This window comes from Suncus etruscus, chromosome 8 (genome assembly GCF_024139225.1).
Source record: "Suncus etruscus isolate mSunEtr1 chromosome 8, mSunEtr1.pri.cur, whole genome shotgun sequence".
Lineage (NCBI taxonomy): Eukaryota > Metazoa > Chordata > Mammalia > Eulipotyphla > Soricidae > Suncus > Suncus etruscus.
The window spans coordinates 36,355,672-36,369,279 of NC_064855.1; the positions used below are offsets into that span (position 1 = coordinate 36,355,672).

Below are 13,608 nucleotides of genomic sequence, written 5' to 3' on the forward strand. Positions count from 1 at the left end.
GTGGACTGTATGCGAAAGTTTCTTTAATTTAGTAAATTGAATATGCTATTCTACTTTTTATTTTTGCCTTACTGTTTTATATGGGAGGTCTATTGAAATTCTTAATTTCATTCATATTTAACATTTTTCTGTTCTCTTACTGCTTTAAGATGTTCATCTATCTTTGATTTTTGCCTTTTTTTTTTTTTTTTTTTTTTTGGTTTTTGGGTCACACACAGTAGTGCTCAGGGGTCACTCCTGGTTCTATGCTCAGAAATCGCTCCTGGCAGGCTCAGGGGACCATATGAGATACCAGGATCTGAACCACCGACCTTCTGCATGAGAGGCAAACGCCTTACCCCCATGCTATCTCTCTGGGCCCGGTTTTTGCCATTTTGATTCTATTATCTTGGTGTTGTTCTGTTTAAGTCTATTTTCTTTTCTTTTGTTGGTTTTTGGGTCATACCTGGTGGTGCTCAGGGGTTACTCCTGGATATGCACTCAGAAATCACGCCTGGCAGACTTGGGGACCATATAGGATGCCGGGATTTGAACCACTGTATCCTGGGTTGGCTGTGTGCAAGGCAAACGCCCTACTGCTGAACTATCTCTCCGGCTCATGTTTAAGTCTATTTTCTTTTTTTTTTTTTTAAATATGGAACGCTTCACGAATTTGCGTGTCATCCTTGCGCAGGGGCCATGCTAATCTTCTCTGTATCGTTCCAATTTTAGTATATGTGCTGCCGAAGCGAGCACTAAGTCTATTTTCTTTGGTCCTCTTTTGGCCTCTTGAATCTGTATAGCTGTCTCTTTCTAGAGTGGGAGGAAATTCCCAGTTACTATCTTTCCTATTATTTGTTCTTCCCCTTTCCCTTTTTCCTCACCTTCTGTTATTCCTATAGTTTGAAGATTCTTATCCTTGTCCATTAGGTATGTTATTTTTTCTTTTTTTTGGTGGGGGGAGATTTGGGCCACATTTGGCGGAGCTCAGGGATTACTTCTAGCCTTGTGCTCAGAAATTACTCCTGGCAGACTCGAGGGACCATATGGGATGCTGGGATTTGAACCACCATTGTCCTGGGTCAGCTGTGTGCAAGGCAAACGGCCTACCACTGTGCCATCTCTCCAGCCCTATGTTACATTTTCTTGCATCTGTTTGCTTCTCTTTTCTTTAGTGACTTCCTTATCAATGGTGGCTTGTACTTTGTTCAGTTATGGTCTCCCCCCTCTCCCAGACACTTCATGACATTCTGCTACTATGGCCTGCTCGTGTCTTCTTTAGTTCCTTCAATCCCATTAGTGTGGAATCACTCATCCTATGAAGTAGTTCTTCTTTGAATTGGTTAGATATCTTGTCCAGTGATTGTTTCGATTTTGCTGGCATGTGCTTGCTTAATTTTTGCTGTCACTGTAGTGAATGTCGATTTTTAGGTCCTTATTAGCCAGTGTCAGGAGTTTTGATGGACGTATGGTCTTGCCTGGGTTTCTGTCCTTTCTGTGACTGCAGTTGAGTTTTTCCATTAGTTCTTGAATTTTTTAGATGTTAATTATGGAGGTTTACATTCCCAATCACTTGAGAATTTATCTTTTCAGTTGTTTATGCCAGGAGGTTACTAACAATACACCTACTGTTTATTTTTCTTCTTTTTTTCTTTATTTTTGTTTTTTTTTGGGGCCACACCCGTTTGATGCTCAGGGGTTACTCCTGGCTAAGCGCTCAGAAATCGCCCCTGGCTTGGGGAGACTGTATGGAACAACAGGGGATCGAACCATGGTCCTTCCTTGGTTAGCGCTTGCAAGGCAGGCACCTTACCTTGAGCGCCACCTCGCCAGCCCCTGTTTATTTTTCTTTTTTTTTTTTTTTTATTTAAACACCTTGATTACATACATGATTGTGTTTGGGTTTCAGTCATAAAAGGAACACCACCCATCACCAGTGCAACATTCCCATCACCCAAGTCCCAAATCTCCCTCCTCCCCACCCAACCCCCGCCTGTACCCTAAACAGGCTCTACATTTCCCTCATACATTCTCAATATTAGGACAGTTCAAAATGTAGTTATTTCTCTAACTAAACTCATCACTCTTTGTGGTGAGCTTCCTGAGGTGAGCTGGAACTTCCAGCTCTTTTCTCTTTTGTGTCTGAAATTTATTATTGCAAGAATGTCTTTCATTTTTCTTAAAACCCATAGATGAGTGAGACCATTCTGCGTTTTTCTCTCTTTCTCTGACTTATTTCACTCAGCATAATAGATTCTGTGTACATCCATGTATAGGAAAATTTCATGACTTCATCCTTCCTGACAGCTGCATAATATTCCATTGTGTATATGTACCACAGTTTCTTTAGCCATTCGTCTGTTGAAGGGCATCTTGGTTGTTTCCAGAGTCTTGCTATGGTAAATAGTGCTGCAATGAATATAGGTGTAAGGAAGGGATTTTTGTATTGTATTTTTGTGTTCTTAGGGTATATTCCTAGGAGTGGTATAGCTGGATCGTATGGGAGCTCGATTTCCAGTTTTTGGAGGAATCTCCATATTGCTTTCCATAAAGGTTGAACTAGACGGCATTCCCACCAGCAGTGGATAAGGGTTCCTTTCTCTCCACATCCCCGCCAGCACTGTTTGTTCTCATTCTTTTTGATGTGTGCCATTCTCTGTGGTGTGAGGTGGTATCTCATTGTTGTTTTGATTTGCATCTCTCTGATGATTAGTGATGTGGAGCATTTCTTCATGTGTCTTTTGGCCATTTGTATTTCTTCTTTGTCAAAGTGTCTGTTCATTTCTTCTCCCCATTTTTTGATGGGATTAGATGTTTTTTTCTTGTAAATTTCTGTCAGTGCCTTGTATATTTTGGAGATTAGCCCTTTGTCTGATGGGTATTGGGTGAATAGATTCTCCCACTCAGTGGGTGGCTCTTGAATCCTGGGCACTATTTCCTTTGAGGTGCAGAAGCTTCTCAATTTTATATATTCCCATCTGTTAATCTCTGTTTTCACTTGCTTGGAGAGTGCAGTTTCCTCCTTGAAGATGCCTGAAGTCTCAATGTCCTGGAGAGTTTTGCCTATGTGTTGTTCTATATATCTTATGGTTTGGGGTCGGATATCGAGGTCTTTAATCCATTTGGATTTTACCTTCGTACATGATGTTAGCTGGGGGTCTAAGTTCAATTTTTTGCAAGTGGCTAGCCAGTTGTGCCAACACCACTTGTTGAAGAGGCTTTCCTTGCTCTATTTAGGATTTCCTGCTCCTTTATCAAAAATTAGGTGATTGTATGTCTGGGGAACATTTTCTGAGTATTCAAGCCTATTCCACTGATCTGAGGGTCTGTCCTTATTCCAATACCATGCTGTTTTGATAACTATTGCTTTGTAGTAAAGTTTAAAGTTGGGGAAAGTAATTCCTCCAATATTCTTTTTCCCAATGATTGCTTTAGCTATTCTAGGGTGTTTACTGTTCCAAACAAATTTCAAAAGTGCCTGATCTACCTCTTTGAAGAATGTCATAGGTATCTTTAGAGGGATAGCGTTGAATCTGTATAACGCCTTGGGGAGTATTGCCATTTTGATGATGTTAATCCTGCCAATCCATGAGCAGGGTATGTGTTTCCATTTCCGCGTGTCCTCTCTTATTTCTTGGAGCAGAGTTTTATAGTTTTCTTTGTATAGGTCTTTCACATTTTTAGTCAAGTTGATTCCAAGATATTTGAGTTTGTGTGGCACTATTGTGAATGGGGTTGTTTTCTTAATGTCTATTTCTTCCTTATTACTATTGGTGTATAGAAAGGCCATTGATTTTTGTGTGTTAATTTTGTAGCCTGCCACCTTGCTATATGAGTCTATTGTTTCTAGAAGCTTTTTGGTAGAGTCTTTAGGGTTTTCTAAGTAGAGCATCATGTCATCTGCAAACAGTGAGAGCTTTACTTCTTCCTTTCCTATCTGGATTCCCTTGATATCTTTTTCTTGCCTAATCGCTATAGCAAGTACTTCCAGTGCTATGTTGAATAGGAGTGGTGAGAGAGGACAGCCTTGTCTTGGGCCAGAATTTAGAGGGAAGGCTTTTAGTTTTTCTCCATTGAGGATAATATTTGCCACTGGCTTGTGGTAGATGGCCTTAACTATATTGAGAAAGGTTCCTTCCATTCCCATCTTGCTGAGAGTTTTGATCAAGAATGGGTGTTGGACCTTGTCAAATGCTTTCTCTGCATCTATTGATATAATCATGTGGTTTTTATTTTTCTTGTTGTTGATGTTGTGTATTATGTTGATAGATTTACGGATGTTAAACCATCCTTGCATTCCTGGGATGAAACCTACTTGATCGTAGTGGATGATCTTCTTAATGAGGTATTGAATCCTATTTGCCAGGATTTTGTTGAGGATCTTTGCATCTGCATTCATCAGCGATATTGGTCTGTAATTTTCTTTTTTCGTAGCATCTCTGTCTGGTTTAGGTATCAAGGTGATGTTGGCTTCATAAAAGCTATTTGGGAGTGTTTCCACTTGTTCAATTTCATGAAAGAGTCTTGCCAGGATTGGTAGTAGTTCCTCTTGGAAAGTTTGATAGAATTCATTAGTGAATCCATCTGGGCCTGGGCTTTTGTTTTTGGGCAGACTTTTGATTACCATTTTTATTTCATCAATGGTGATGGGGGTGTTTAGATATGCTACATCCTCTTCTTTCAACCGTGGAAGATTATAAGAGTCCAAGAATTTATCCATTTCTTCCAGGTTCTCATTTTTAGTGGCATAGAGTTTTTCAAAGTAGTTTCCGATTACCCTTTGAATCTCTGTCATATCAGTAGTGATCTCTCATTTTTCATTCCTAATACGAGTTATCAAGTTTCTCTCTCTCTCTTTCTTTGTTAGGTTTGCCAGTGGTCTATTAATCTTGTTTATTTTTTCGAAGAACCAACTTCTGCTTTCGTTGATCTTTCGGATTGTTTTTTGGGTTTCCAATTCGTTGATTTCTGCTCTCAGCTTTGTTATTTCCTTCTGTCTTCCTATTTTTGGGTCCTTTTGTTGAGTACTTTCTAGTTCTATTAGCTGTGTCATTAAGCTACTCAGGTAAGCTCCTTCTTCCTTCCTGATGTGTGCTTGCAAAGCTATAAATTTTCCTCTCAGTACTGCTTTTGCTGTGTCCCATAAGTTCTGATAGTTTGTGTCTTTATTGTCATTTGTTTCCAGGAACCTTTTGATTTCCTTCTTGATTTCATCTCGGACCCACTGGTTATTGAGTATGAGGCTGTTTAACTTCCAGGTGTTAAAGTTTTTCTTCTGAGTCCCTTTGGAATTCACAAATAATTTCAGAGCCTTGTGGTCAGCGAAGGTAGTCTGCAAAATTTCTATCCTCTTGATATTATGGAGGTATGTTTTATGTGCCAGCATGTAGTCTATCCTGGAGAATGTCCCATGTACATTGGAGAAGAATGTGTATCCAGGTTTCTGGGGATGGAGTGTCCTATATATATCCACTAGGCCTCTTTCTTCCATTTCTCTCCTCAGGTCTAGTATATTCTTGTTGGGTTTCAGTCTGGTTGACCTGTCCAGTGTTGACAAAGCAGTGTTGAGGTCCCCCACAATTATTGTGTTGTTATTGATATTGTTTTTCAGATTTGTCAACAGTTGTTTTAAATATTTTGCTGGCCCCTCATTTGGTGCATATATGTTTAGGAGAGTTATTTCTTCCTGCTCTACATACCCCTTGATTAATATAAAATATCCATCTTTGTCCCTTACAACCTTCCTGAGTATAAAGTTTGCATTATCTGATATTAGTATGGCCACTCCAGCTTTTTTATGGGTGTTGTTTGCTTGGATAACTTTTCTCCAGCCTTTTATTTTGAGTCTATGTTTGTTCTGACTATTCAGGTGCGTTTCTTGTAGGCAGCAGAAGGTTGGATTGAGTTTTTTGATCCATTTAGCCACTCTGTGTCTCTTAACTGGTGCATTTAGTCCATTGACGTTGAGAGAAAGAATTATCCTGGGATTTAATGCCATCTTTATATCGAAATTTGGTGTGTCTTTTGGTCAGTCTTGTCTTAGATTAGGTCTTTCAGTTTTTCTCTTAAGACTGGTTTTGAGTCTGTAAAGTTTCTGAGCTGTTTTTTGTCTGTGAAACCATGTATTCTTCCGTCAAACCGGAAAGTGAGTTTTGCTGGGTACAGTATTCTAGGTGAAGCATTCATTTCATTCAGTCTTGTCACAATATCCCACCACTGCTTTCTGGCATTTAGTGTTTCTGGTGACAGGTCTGCTGTAAATCTCAAGGATGCTTGCTTGAATGTAATTTCCCCTTTTGATCTTGCTGTTTTCAGAATTCTGTCTCTATCTGTGGGATTTGTCATTGTGACTAGGATGTGTCTTGGGGTGGTTTTTCTTGGGTCTCTTTTGGTTGGTACTCTTCGAGCATGCAGGATTTGATCACATATATTCTTTAGCTCTGGGAGTTTCTCTTTAATGATGTTCTTGACCGTTGATTCTTCCTGGAAATTTTCTTCCTGGGTCTCTGGGACTCCAATGATTCTTAAGTTGTTTCTGTTGATCTTATCATAGACCTCTATTTTCATCTGTTCCCATTCTTTGACTAATTTTTCCATTGTCTGTTCATTTATTTTAAGTTTTTTTTCCAATCTCTCCTGTTGTATGGAATTGTTATGTATCTCATCTTCCACAGCACCAAGTCTATTCTCAGCTTCTGATACCCTGTCCCAGAGCTTATCCATTTTGTCATTCACTTCGTTTACTGATTTTTTCAGGCCTGTTATTTGACATGTCATTTCAGTTTGGAGTTTTGTGATTTCTGTCTTCATATTTTCTTGATTTTTATTAGTGTTCTGTTCTATTCTGTTCATGGTTTTTTTGAGTTCTTTGAGTATATTCCATATTGCTACTCTAAAGTCCTTATCTGAGAGATTGATTAGTTGGTTGGTCGTTAACTGGTCATCAGAATTGTCATCTTCACTCTCTATGTCTGATGCTGGCCTGCGTTGTTTCCCCATTGTCACACTTGTATTGTGGGTTTTTCTACGTGTTGTGGTGGTATTCATTGGTTATATGATGCAGGCAACACACTTCTCTGGCTCCGCCCTTTCTGGATGGGCCGACTTGCCTCCAAGGTAGGGGAGTCCTCCGTGGATGAAGTCTCACACAGGATCAAATCTTAGGCCCAAGCACGCAGCAGAGAAGACAGTCTGGAGAGAAATTCTTGCTTCTGTGATCCAGTACAGTTCTTAGTGTGGTTTTTTTCTTCTTGTGATGGTGTTCTTTTTTTAGAAAGAGCGGATGGCTGCGTAGCGAAGTGGAGCTAAGTGCCTTCTGGAGCTTCTTTTCAGCCCACTCTCAGGAGGTTTACGCAACAGGATAGCAGAGAGACACACACAGGCAGCACTCACAGTTTTTCACAGTCGGGCCCCACTGGTCAGGCGTAGTTTTCACTCGCTCGCTGGGCAGCTTCAGAATGCTGTATTTTTGGGGTTCACTTCCCAGGACTCTGAGGAGAGTCACTGGCTCGCTGGGTAGCTTCCGAATGTAGTTTCTTTGGGGTTCGCTTCCCAGGGCTCTGAGGAGAGCTTCCAGAGTTCAGGAAAGACAGAGAAGGGTAGGACAGGGCTCCCTTCCGGTGCTCAGTTTCCTCAGAAGAAGCACAGCCGGGTGGAGACTCTGCAGGTAGAGCAATCAGCACTCTGCCTGGAGACCCCCACATCCAGCCATTTCTTACTCACTCACTGGCTCGCCGGGTAGCTCCCGAATGTAGTTTCTTTGGGGTTCGCTTCCCAGGGCTCTGAGGAGAGCTTCCAGAGTTCAGGAAAGACAGAGAAGAGTAGGACAGGGCTCCCTTCAGGTGCTCAGTTTCTGGTTCGCTGGGTAGCTTCCAAATGTAGTTTCTTTGGGGTTCGCTTCCCAGGGCTCTGAGGAGAGCTTCCAGAGTTCAGGAAAGACAGAGAAGGGTAGGACAGGGCTCCCTTCTGGTGCTCAGTTCCTCAGAAGAAGCACAGCCCGGTGGAGACTCTGCAGGTAGAGCAATCAGCACTCTGCCTGGAAACCCCCACATGCAGTCATTTCTCACTCACTCACTGGCTCGCTGGGTAGCTCCCGAATGTAGTTTCTTTGGAGTTAGCTTCACAGGGCTCTGAGGAGAGCTTCCAGAGTTCAGGAAAGACAGAGAAGAGTAGGACAGGGCTCCCTTCCGGTGCTCAGTTTCCTCAGAAGAAGCACAGCCCGGTGTAGTCTGCAGGTAGAGCAATCAGCACTCTGCCTGGAAACCCCCACATGCAGCCATTTCTCACTCACTCACTGGCTCGCTGGGTAGCTTCCGAATGTAGTTTCTTTGGGGTTCGCTTCCCAGGGCTCTGAGGAGAGCTTCCAGAGTTCAGGAAAGACAGAGAAGGGTAGGACAGGGCTCCCTTCCGGTGCTCAGTTCCTCAGAAGGAGCACAGCCCGGTGGAGATTCTGCAGGTAGAGCAATCAGCACTCTGCCTGGAAACCCCCACCTGCAGCCATTTCTCACTCACTCACTGGCTCGCTGGGTAGCTCCCAAATGTAGTTTCTTTGGGGTTCGCTTCCCAGGGCTCTGAGGAGAGCTTCCAGAGTTCAGGAAAGACAGAGAAGGGTAGGACAGGGCTCCCTTCCGGTGCTCAGTTCCTCAGAAGAAGCACAGCCCGGTGGAGATTCTGCAGGTAGAGCAGTCAGCACTCTGCCTGGAAACCCCCACCTGCAGCCATTTCTCACTCCCTGTTTATTTTTCTTACTATGCAATGTTATTTAAGTATGACCAGGGGGCTGTTAACTAATTACTCCACCTGGCTGAGATGTATGCAGCAATATTAACACAGATGTGTGATTTTGAGTGTGAAGGATACAGGGTCATAAGGCAGTTGTGGTACAGCACAAAGCACAGAGGGATGGAGCTTTAGTGATTTGCAGGCATGTGTTTGAATGAGTCTTCAAGGCCAGGAAAAGCTGTTTTACCCTTTAAAAAAAACATTCAATGTTTATGGGAGAGTGGTTTCAAGGTTATAAATTTCCTACATTGTTACCTGTTCTTTTTTTTTTTTTTGGGCCACACCCAGCGGTGCTCAGGGGTTACTCCTGGCTGTCTGCTCAGAAATAGCTCCTGGCAGGCACGGGGGACCATATGGGACACCGGGATTGGCTGCTTGTAAGGCAAACACCGCTGTGCTATCTCTCCGGGCCGTTACCTGTTCTTTTTCTCTTCTTCTTTTTTTTTTTTTTGGCCACACCCAGTGACTGTCAGCTCAGGGGTTACTCCTGTGTGCTCAGAAATTGCTCCTGGCTAGGGGACCATATGGGATGCGGATGTCAAACCAGATATGTGCCGCATGCAAGGCAAATGCCCTACCGCTGTGCTATTGCCCCAGCCCTGTTCTTAAAGCTATTGCATTCCTCTAAATCTGAATGATAATCTAGCTGGATAGAATATTCTTGACATGTGTTCATTTAATTAAGCTTTTGTACAATATTCCGTCACTCTCTTCTCACTTGTAGAACTTTATTTGATAGATCTGCAGAGTCCTTTGGGTTTTACTTTGTATGTAGTTCTTTTATTGATCTTACTGCTTTCAATATTCTGTCTCTATCTTTGTATTTGTCATTTTGAGTACAATGTGTATTGGAGATTTCTTACTTGAGTCTGTGTTTGTTGGGACACTTTGGGTCTCTTGTATCTGGGTGTTTGTATTTCTCAACTCTTGGAAATTCTTACCAATTCTTTCTTTCTTTCTTTTTTTTTTTTTCTTTTGGTTTTTGGGCCACACCCGGCGGTGCTCAGGGGTTACTCCTGGCTGTCTGCTCAGAAATAACTCCTGGCAGGCACGGGGGACCTTATGGGACACCGGGATTTGAACCAATCACCTTTGGTCCTGGATTGGCTGCTTACAAGGCAAACGCCGCTGTGCTATCTCTCTGGGCCCACCAATTATTTCTTTATCATTTCCTCATCGAATTTGTTCTCCTGTTTCTGAGGGACTCTGCTGATTCTTTTTTGTTGTTGTTTTTTTTGGGGGGGAGCCACACCTGTCAGTGCTCAGGGGTCACTCCTGGAGGTGCTCAGATATGGGGTGTTGGGGATTGAACCCAGGTCCTGCTTGGCCCTATCCACTGTGCTACTGCTCTGGTCTTGATGATTCTTATATTGCTCCTCTTGAGCTCATCCCATAGTTCTCCGGTATGCTATTCATTTCTTTTTAGACTATATCCACTTTCTTTTTATTTTTTCCCTCCTCACCTTGGAGCTCCTTGATCTTTTCCTTAACTGCTCTTGAGGTTTATTTTTCTTTCAAATATCACCTACCTTACGCTTCATTTCTGTTTAAGATTTTTTTTCATTTTGGCTTTGCTTATTATATGTGCCGTTGTTTCTTTGAGTTCATTGAATTTCCTTACGATGGTGTCATTGACTAGATTTACTAAACTGGCTGGTGTGGGTTATGCTTTTGTGTTGGTTTGCTCACTGAGTTTGCTGGACTTCTATGCATTTTTCCTATTGAATTTCTCCTACTGAGCTGAGGGTAAATATTTATAGTTAACTCCCCTGGGTATCTCTGAGAAATTAGGCTGGGAAGTGCCCTTTTCTTTCCTGCCCATCAAACAGAGACATTAAGAAATGGAGAGAGTGTGGGTTTCAGCACCAAAAAAAAAAAAAAAAAAAGAAAAAGAAAAAGAAACAGAGAGCTATCTATAGTACAGCTGTCGGGCATTTGCCTTGAACACAGCCGATTCTGGACCAATGGTAGTTCGAATCTCAGCATCCCATGTGGTCCCCCATGTCTACCAGGAGTGAATTCTGAGCACAGAGCCAGGAGTAACCAACCCCTGAGCACTGCCAGGTGTGACCCAAAACCAAAAAAAAAAAAAAAATCGAGCTTAGAAATTCAAAGGAGAAAACAAGTCAGAAGTGTGAAGGACAAGGGAGAAAAGACTGAAGAATATCCCTTCAACAGTGATTTCCCCAGATAAGCAAAAAAAAAAATGCAAACTAACATTAAAACATTAGAACTTGATTTATTTAATAAAATTAGTAAAGGTACAAATAATTAAACATTGAGTTTTCATTAGGAGGAAGTCTGTCTGCTTTTCTTAGTCTTTTTTTTTTTTTTTTTGGATTTTGGGCCACACCCGGCATTGCTCAGGGGTTACTCCTGGCTGTCTGCTCAGAAATAGCTCCTGAGCACGGGGGACCATATGGGACACCGGGATTCGAACCAATCACTTTAGGTCCAGGATCAGCTGCTTGCAAGGCAAACGCCGCGCTGTGCTATCTCTCCGGCCCCTGCTTTTCTTAGTCTTTACATGAAGGAAACATTGGTAAATCTAGTTGTCATACTTGATAGAAATGCTCATCCAAAGTGGGATTAGGCTGCTTTGCAGAAATCATATGATACTGGCAAACACAAATTATTTATCCTGTATTTGAGTTGAAGAACATATCCTTTGGGCTTAGACAATTTGAAAATTATATCATCAATCCCGTTTTTTTCCCCCCTCTTGTTTTAAGGTCTACTCTCTAGTCTTCTAATCTCTAACATTTCTCTGCTTTTAAAAATCACTGTATGTATTAGAAATTTAACATTATTTATTATTAGTATTTTTCCCTTAGGCTAAGTACTCTATGGGCAAAGGAACTATTCGTTTTGTTTTTATTGCTGTTGGGTCACACCTGGCTGTACTAAGGGTTCATTCCTGGCTCTGCATGCAGGGATCACTCTTTGCAGGCTCAGTGGCCATATGGGGTTACCAGGGATTGAACTCAGGCCAACCTGCATGAAAGGTAGGTGTTCCACCCACTATACCATTGCTCCAGCCCCAAACCACTTGTTTAACTCATCATGAGCACTCAACAATCTAGTAAGTACTTGTTATATTTATATTTTTTGTTTTCTTGAGTTACATCTGACAGTGCTCAGGAGTTACTTGGCTCGGCACTCAGGAATTATTCCTGGGGTCTTGGGGGACCATAAAATGTGTTGAGGATTGAACTTGGGTCAGATATGTGTAAGACAAAACACTCTACCCACTTTGGCCCTGGTACTTGGTATATTGATCAACTTCTTCACTTTCTCTCTATTATCCTTCACCTATCCTTGCTTTTCTTTTCTTCTGTGTTCCCTTTCTCCTTCCTCCCTCTCTTCCTTCCATCCAACAAGTTTTTGTTAGATGCTTTCTGTAAGTCTGGTAACTTATCTGTCACCTAGACAGATGGCTACAGCACTGCTCTGTTTATGATTTAAGTAGTTTAGGAGGCAAATATGTTATGCATATGTCATCTGACATTTAAAACTTTTGATGGCAGGAGGCATATATTTTGGGTGAGGAGAAACTAGTGCATAGACTTGGGCTATAGGGAAAGTGTAGGAAAATATATTAAAAACACAAGACACATATGGGAAAATGGAAAAGATCAAATGAGAAAGCAGACCAGGGTTTGTCAGTGCCAGATGAGGCTGGAAATTTTCTCAGGTAAGCCTGAGAAAATAAAATAAATTATTCTAATTTTTGTATTTTATATGTCCAATATTTATCCAGAAGGGCATCTGAGCAGATATGAGGGGAGAAGGTAGACAGACTACTTCCTTTATTGGAGGATGAGTGGGTGGGTTTGGGCCACACCTGGCAGCACTTGGGTTACTCATGGCTCTGTTCTCAGAAATCAGTTCTAGCAAGCTCGGGGAACCATATGGGATACTAGGGATCGAATCTGGGTCTGTCCTGGGTCAGCCACATGCAAGGCAAATGCCCTATCACTGTGCTATTTGCTCTGGCCCCCTAGACAGTACTTCATTAGATAACAGAAGAAATGGTGGAGAATGTTTTTTGCATTTTATCTTGGTTTAGTTTTGCAATAAATTTAGAAAAAGTGACTTCTGAAACAATAAATTAACCTGAATTTATGTTTTCTACTCAGCACAACATACTTTTAAAACTGGGATAAAGCATCTACCACTTGTTAATCTTAGGTATTCAATTATTAGTGAAAAGATATATATATTATGTTAAAGACATTTAATTTATAGTTCATTGAAGTAAAGCATTTAAGAAGTTTGTGAGGTAAAATATACAGATGAAAAACCCTGAAATTGAAAAAGCTTATAATTTGCTCTATTTGGGGCATTGGGACTTCTGGAATTTGGGGGAATTGGTTTGGGGGGGTCACACCTGGTGATGTTCAGTGGTTACTTCTTACTCTGTACTCAGAAATTACTCCTGGTGATATTTGGGGAACCATATGGGATGCAAGGGATCGAACCTAGGTCAGCCATCAAAACCCAGGTACTGTCCTACCCACTGGCAGTACTCAACACATTTATTTTTTCCATCAGTACAGATTATCCTAACAGAGAGCATATTGTGCTATTGTGTTTCAAGAAATTTTACAGATTCAAAAATCTAGAGGTGGGGAACCTAGGTCTGATCCTAGGTACTGCGAAGACTCAGAACTCAGTAGGGGTGTCATCAGCTCCTAGCACTGCTGAATATTACCTGCCACCCCCAACTCCAAACAGGTTTTGATTGGAACTTATCAAAGTACAAATGTTACTTCAATTCTATGCTTTCTGACAGAATCTATTATCTTTTCATTAAAGGGCTTTCCCCCTTTTACTAAGTTCTTTCAT

General features: G+C 41.6%; 1 non-coding gene across 1 annotated transcript; it reads right to left on the bottom strand.

Moving 5' to 3' along the window:
- Positions 1-628: 628 nt before the first annotated feature.
- Positions 629-735, bottom strand: LOC126016891 (U6 spliceosomal RNA). The gene has a single exon (XR_007498576.1). It is a non-coding gene; the product is annotated as a U6 spliceosomal RNA (small nuclear RNA).
- Between the last annotated feature and the right edge of the window lie 12,873 nt (positions 736-13,608).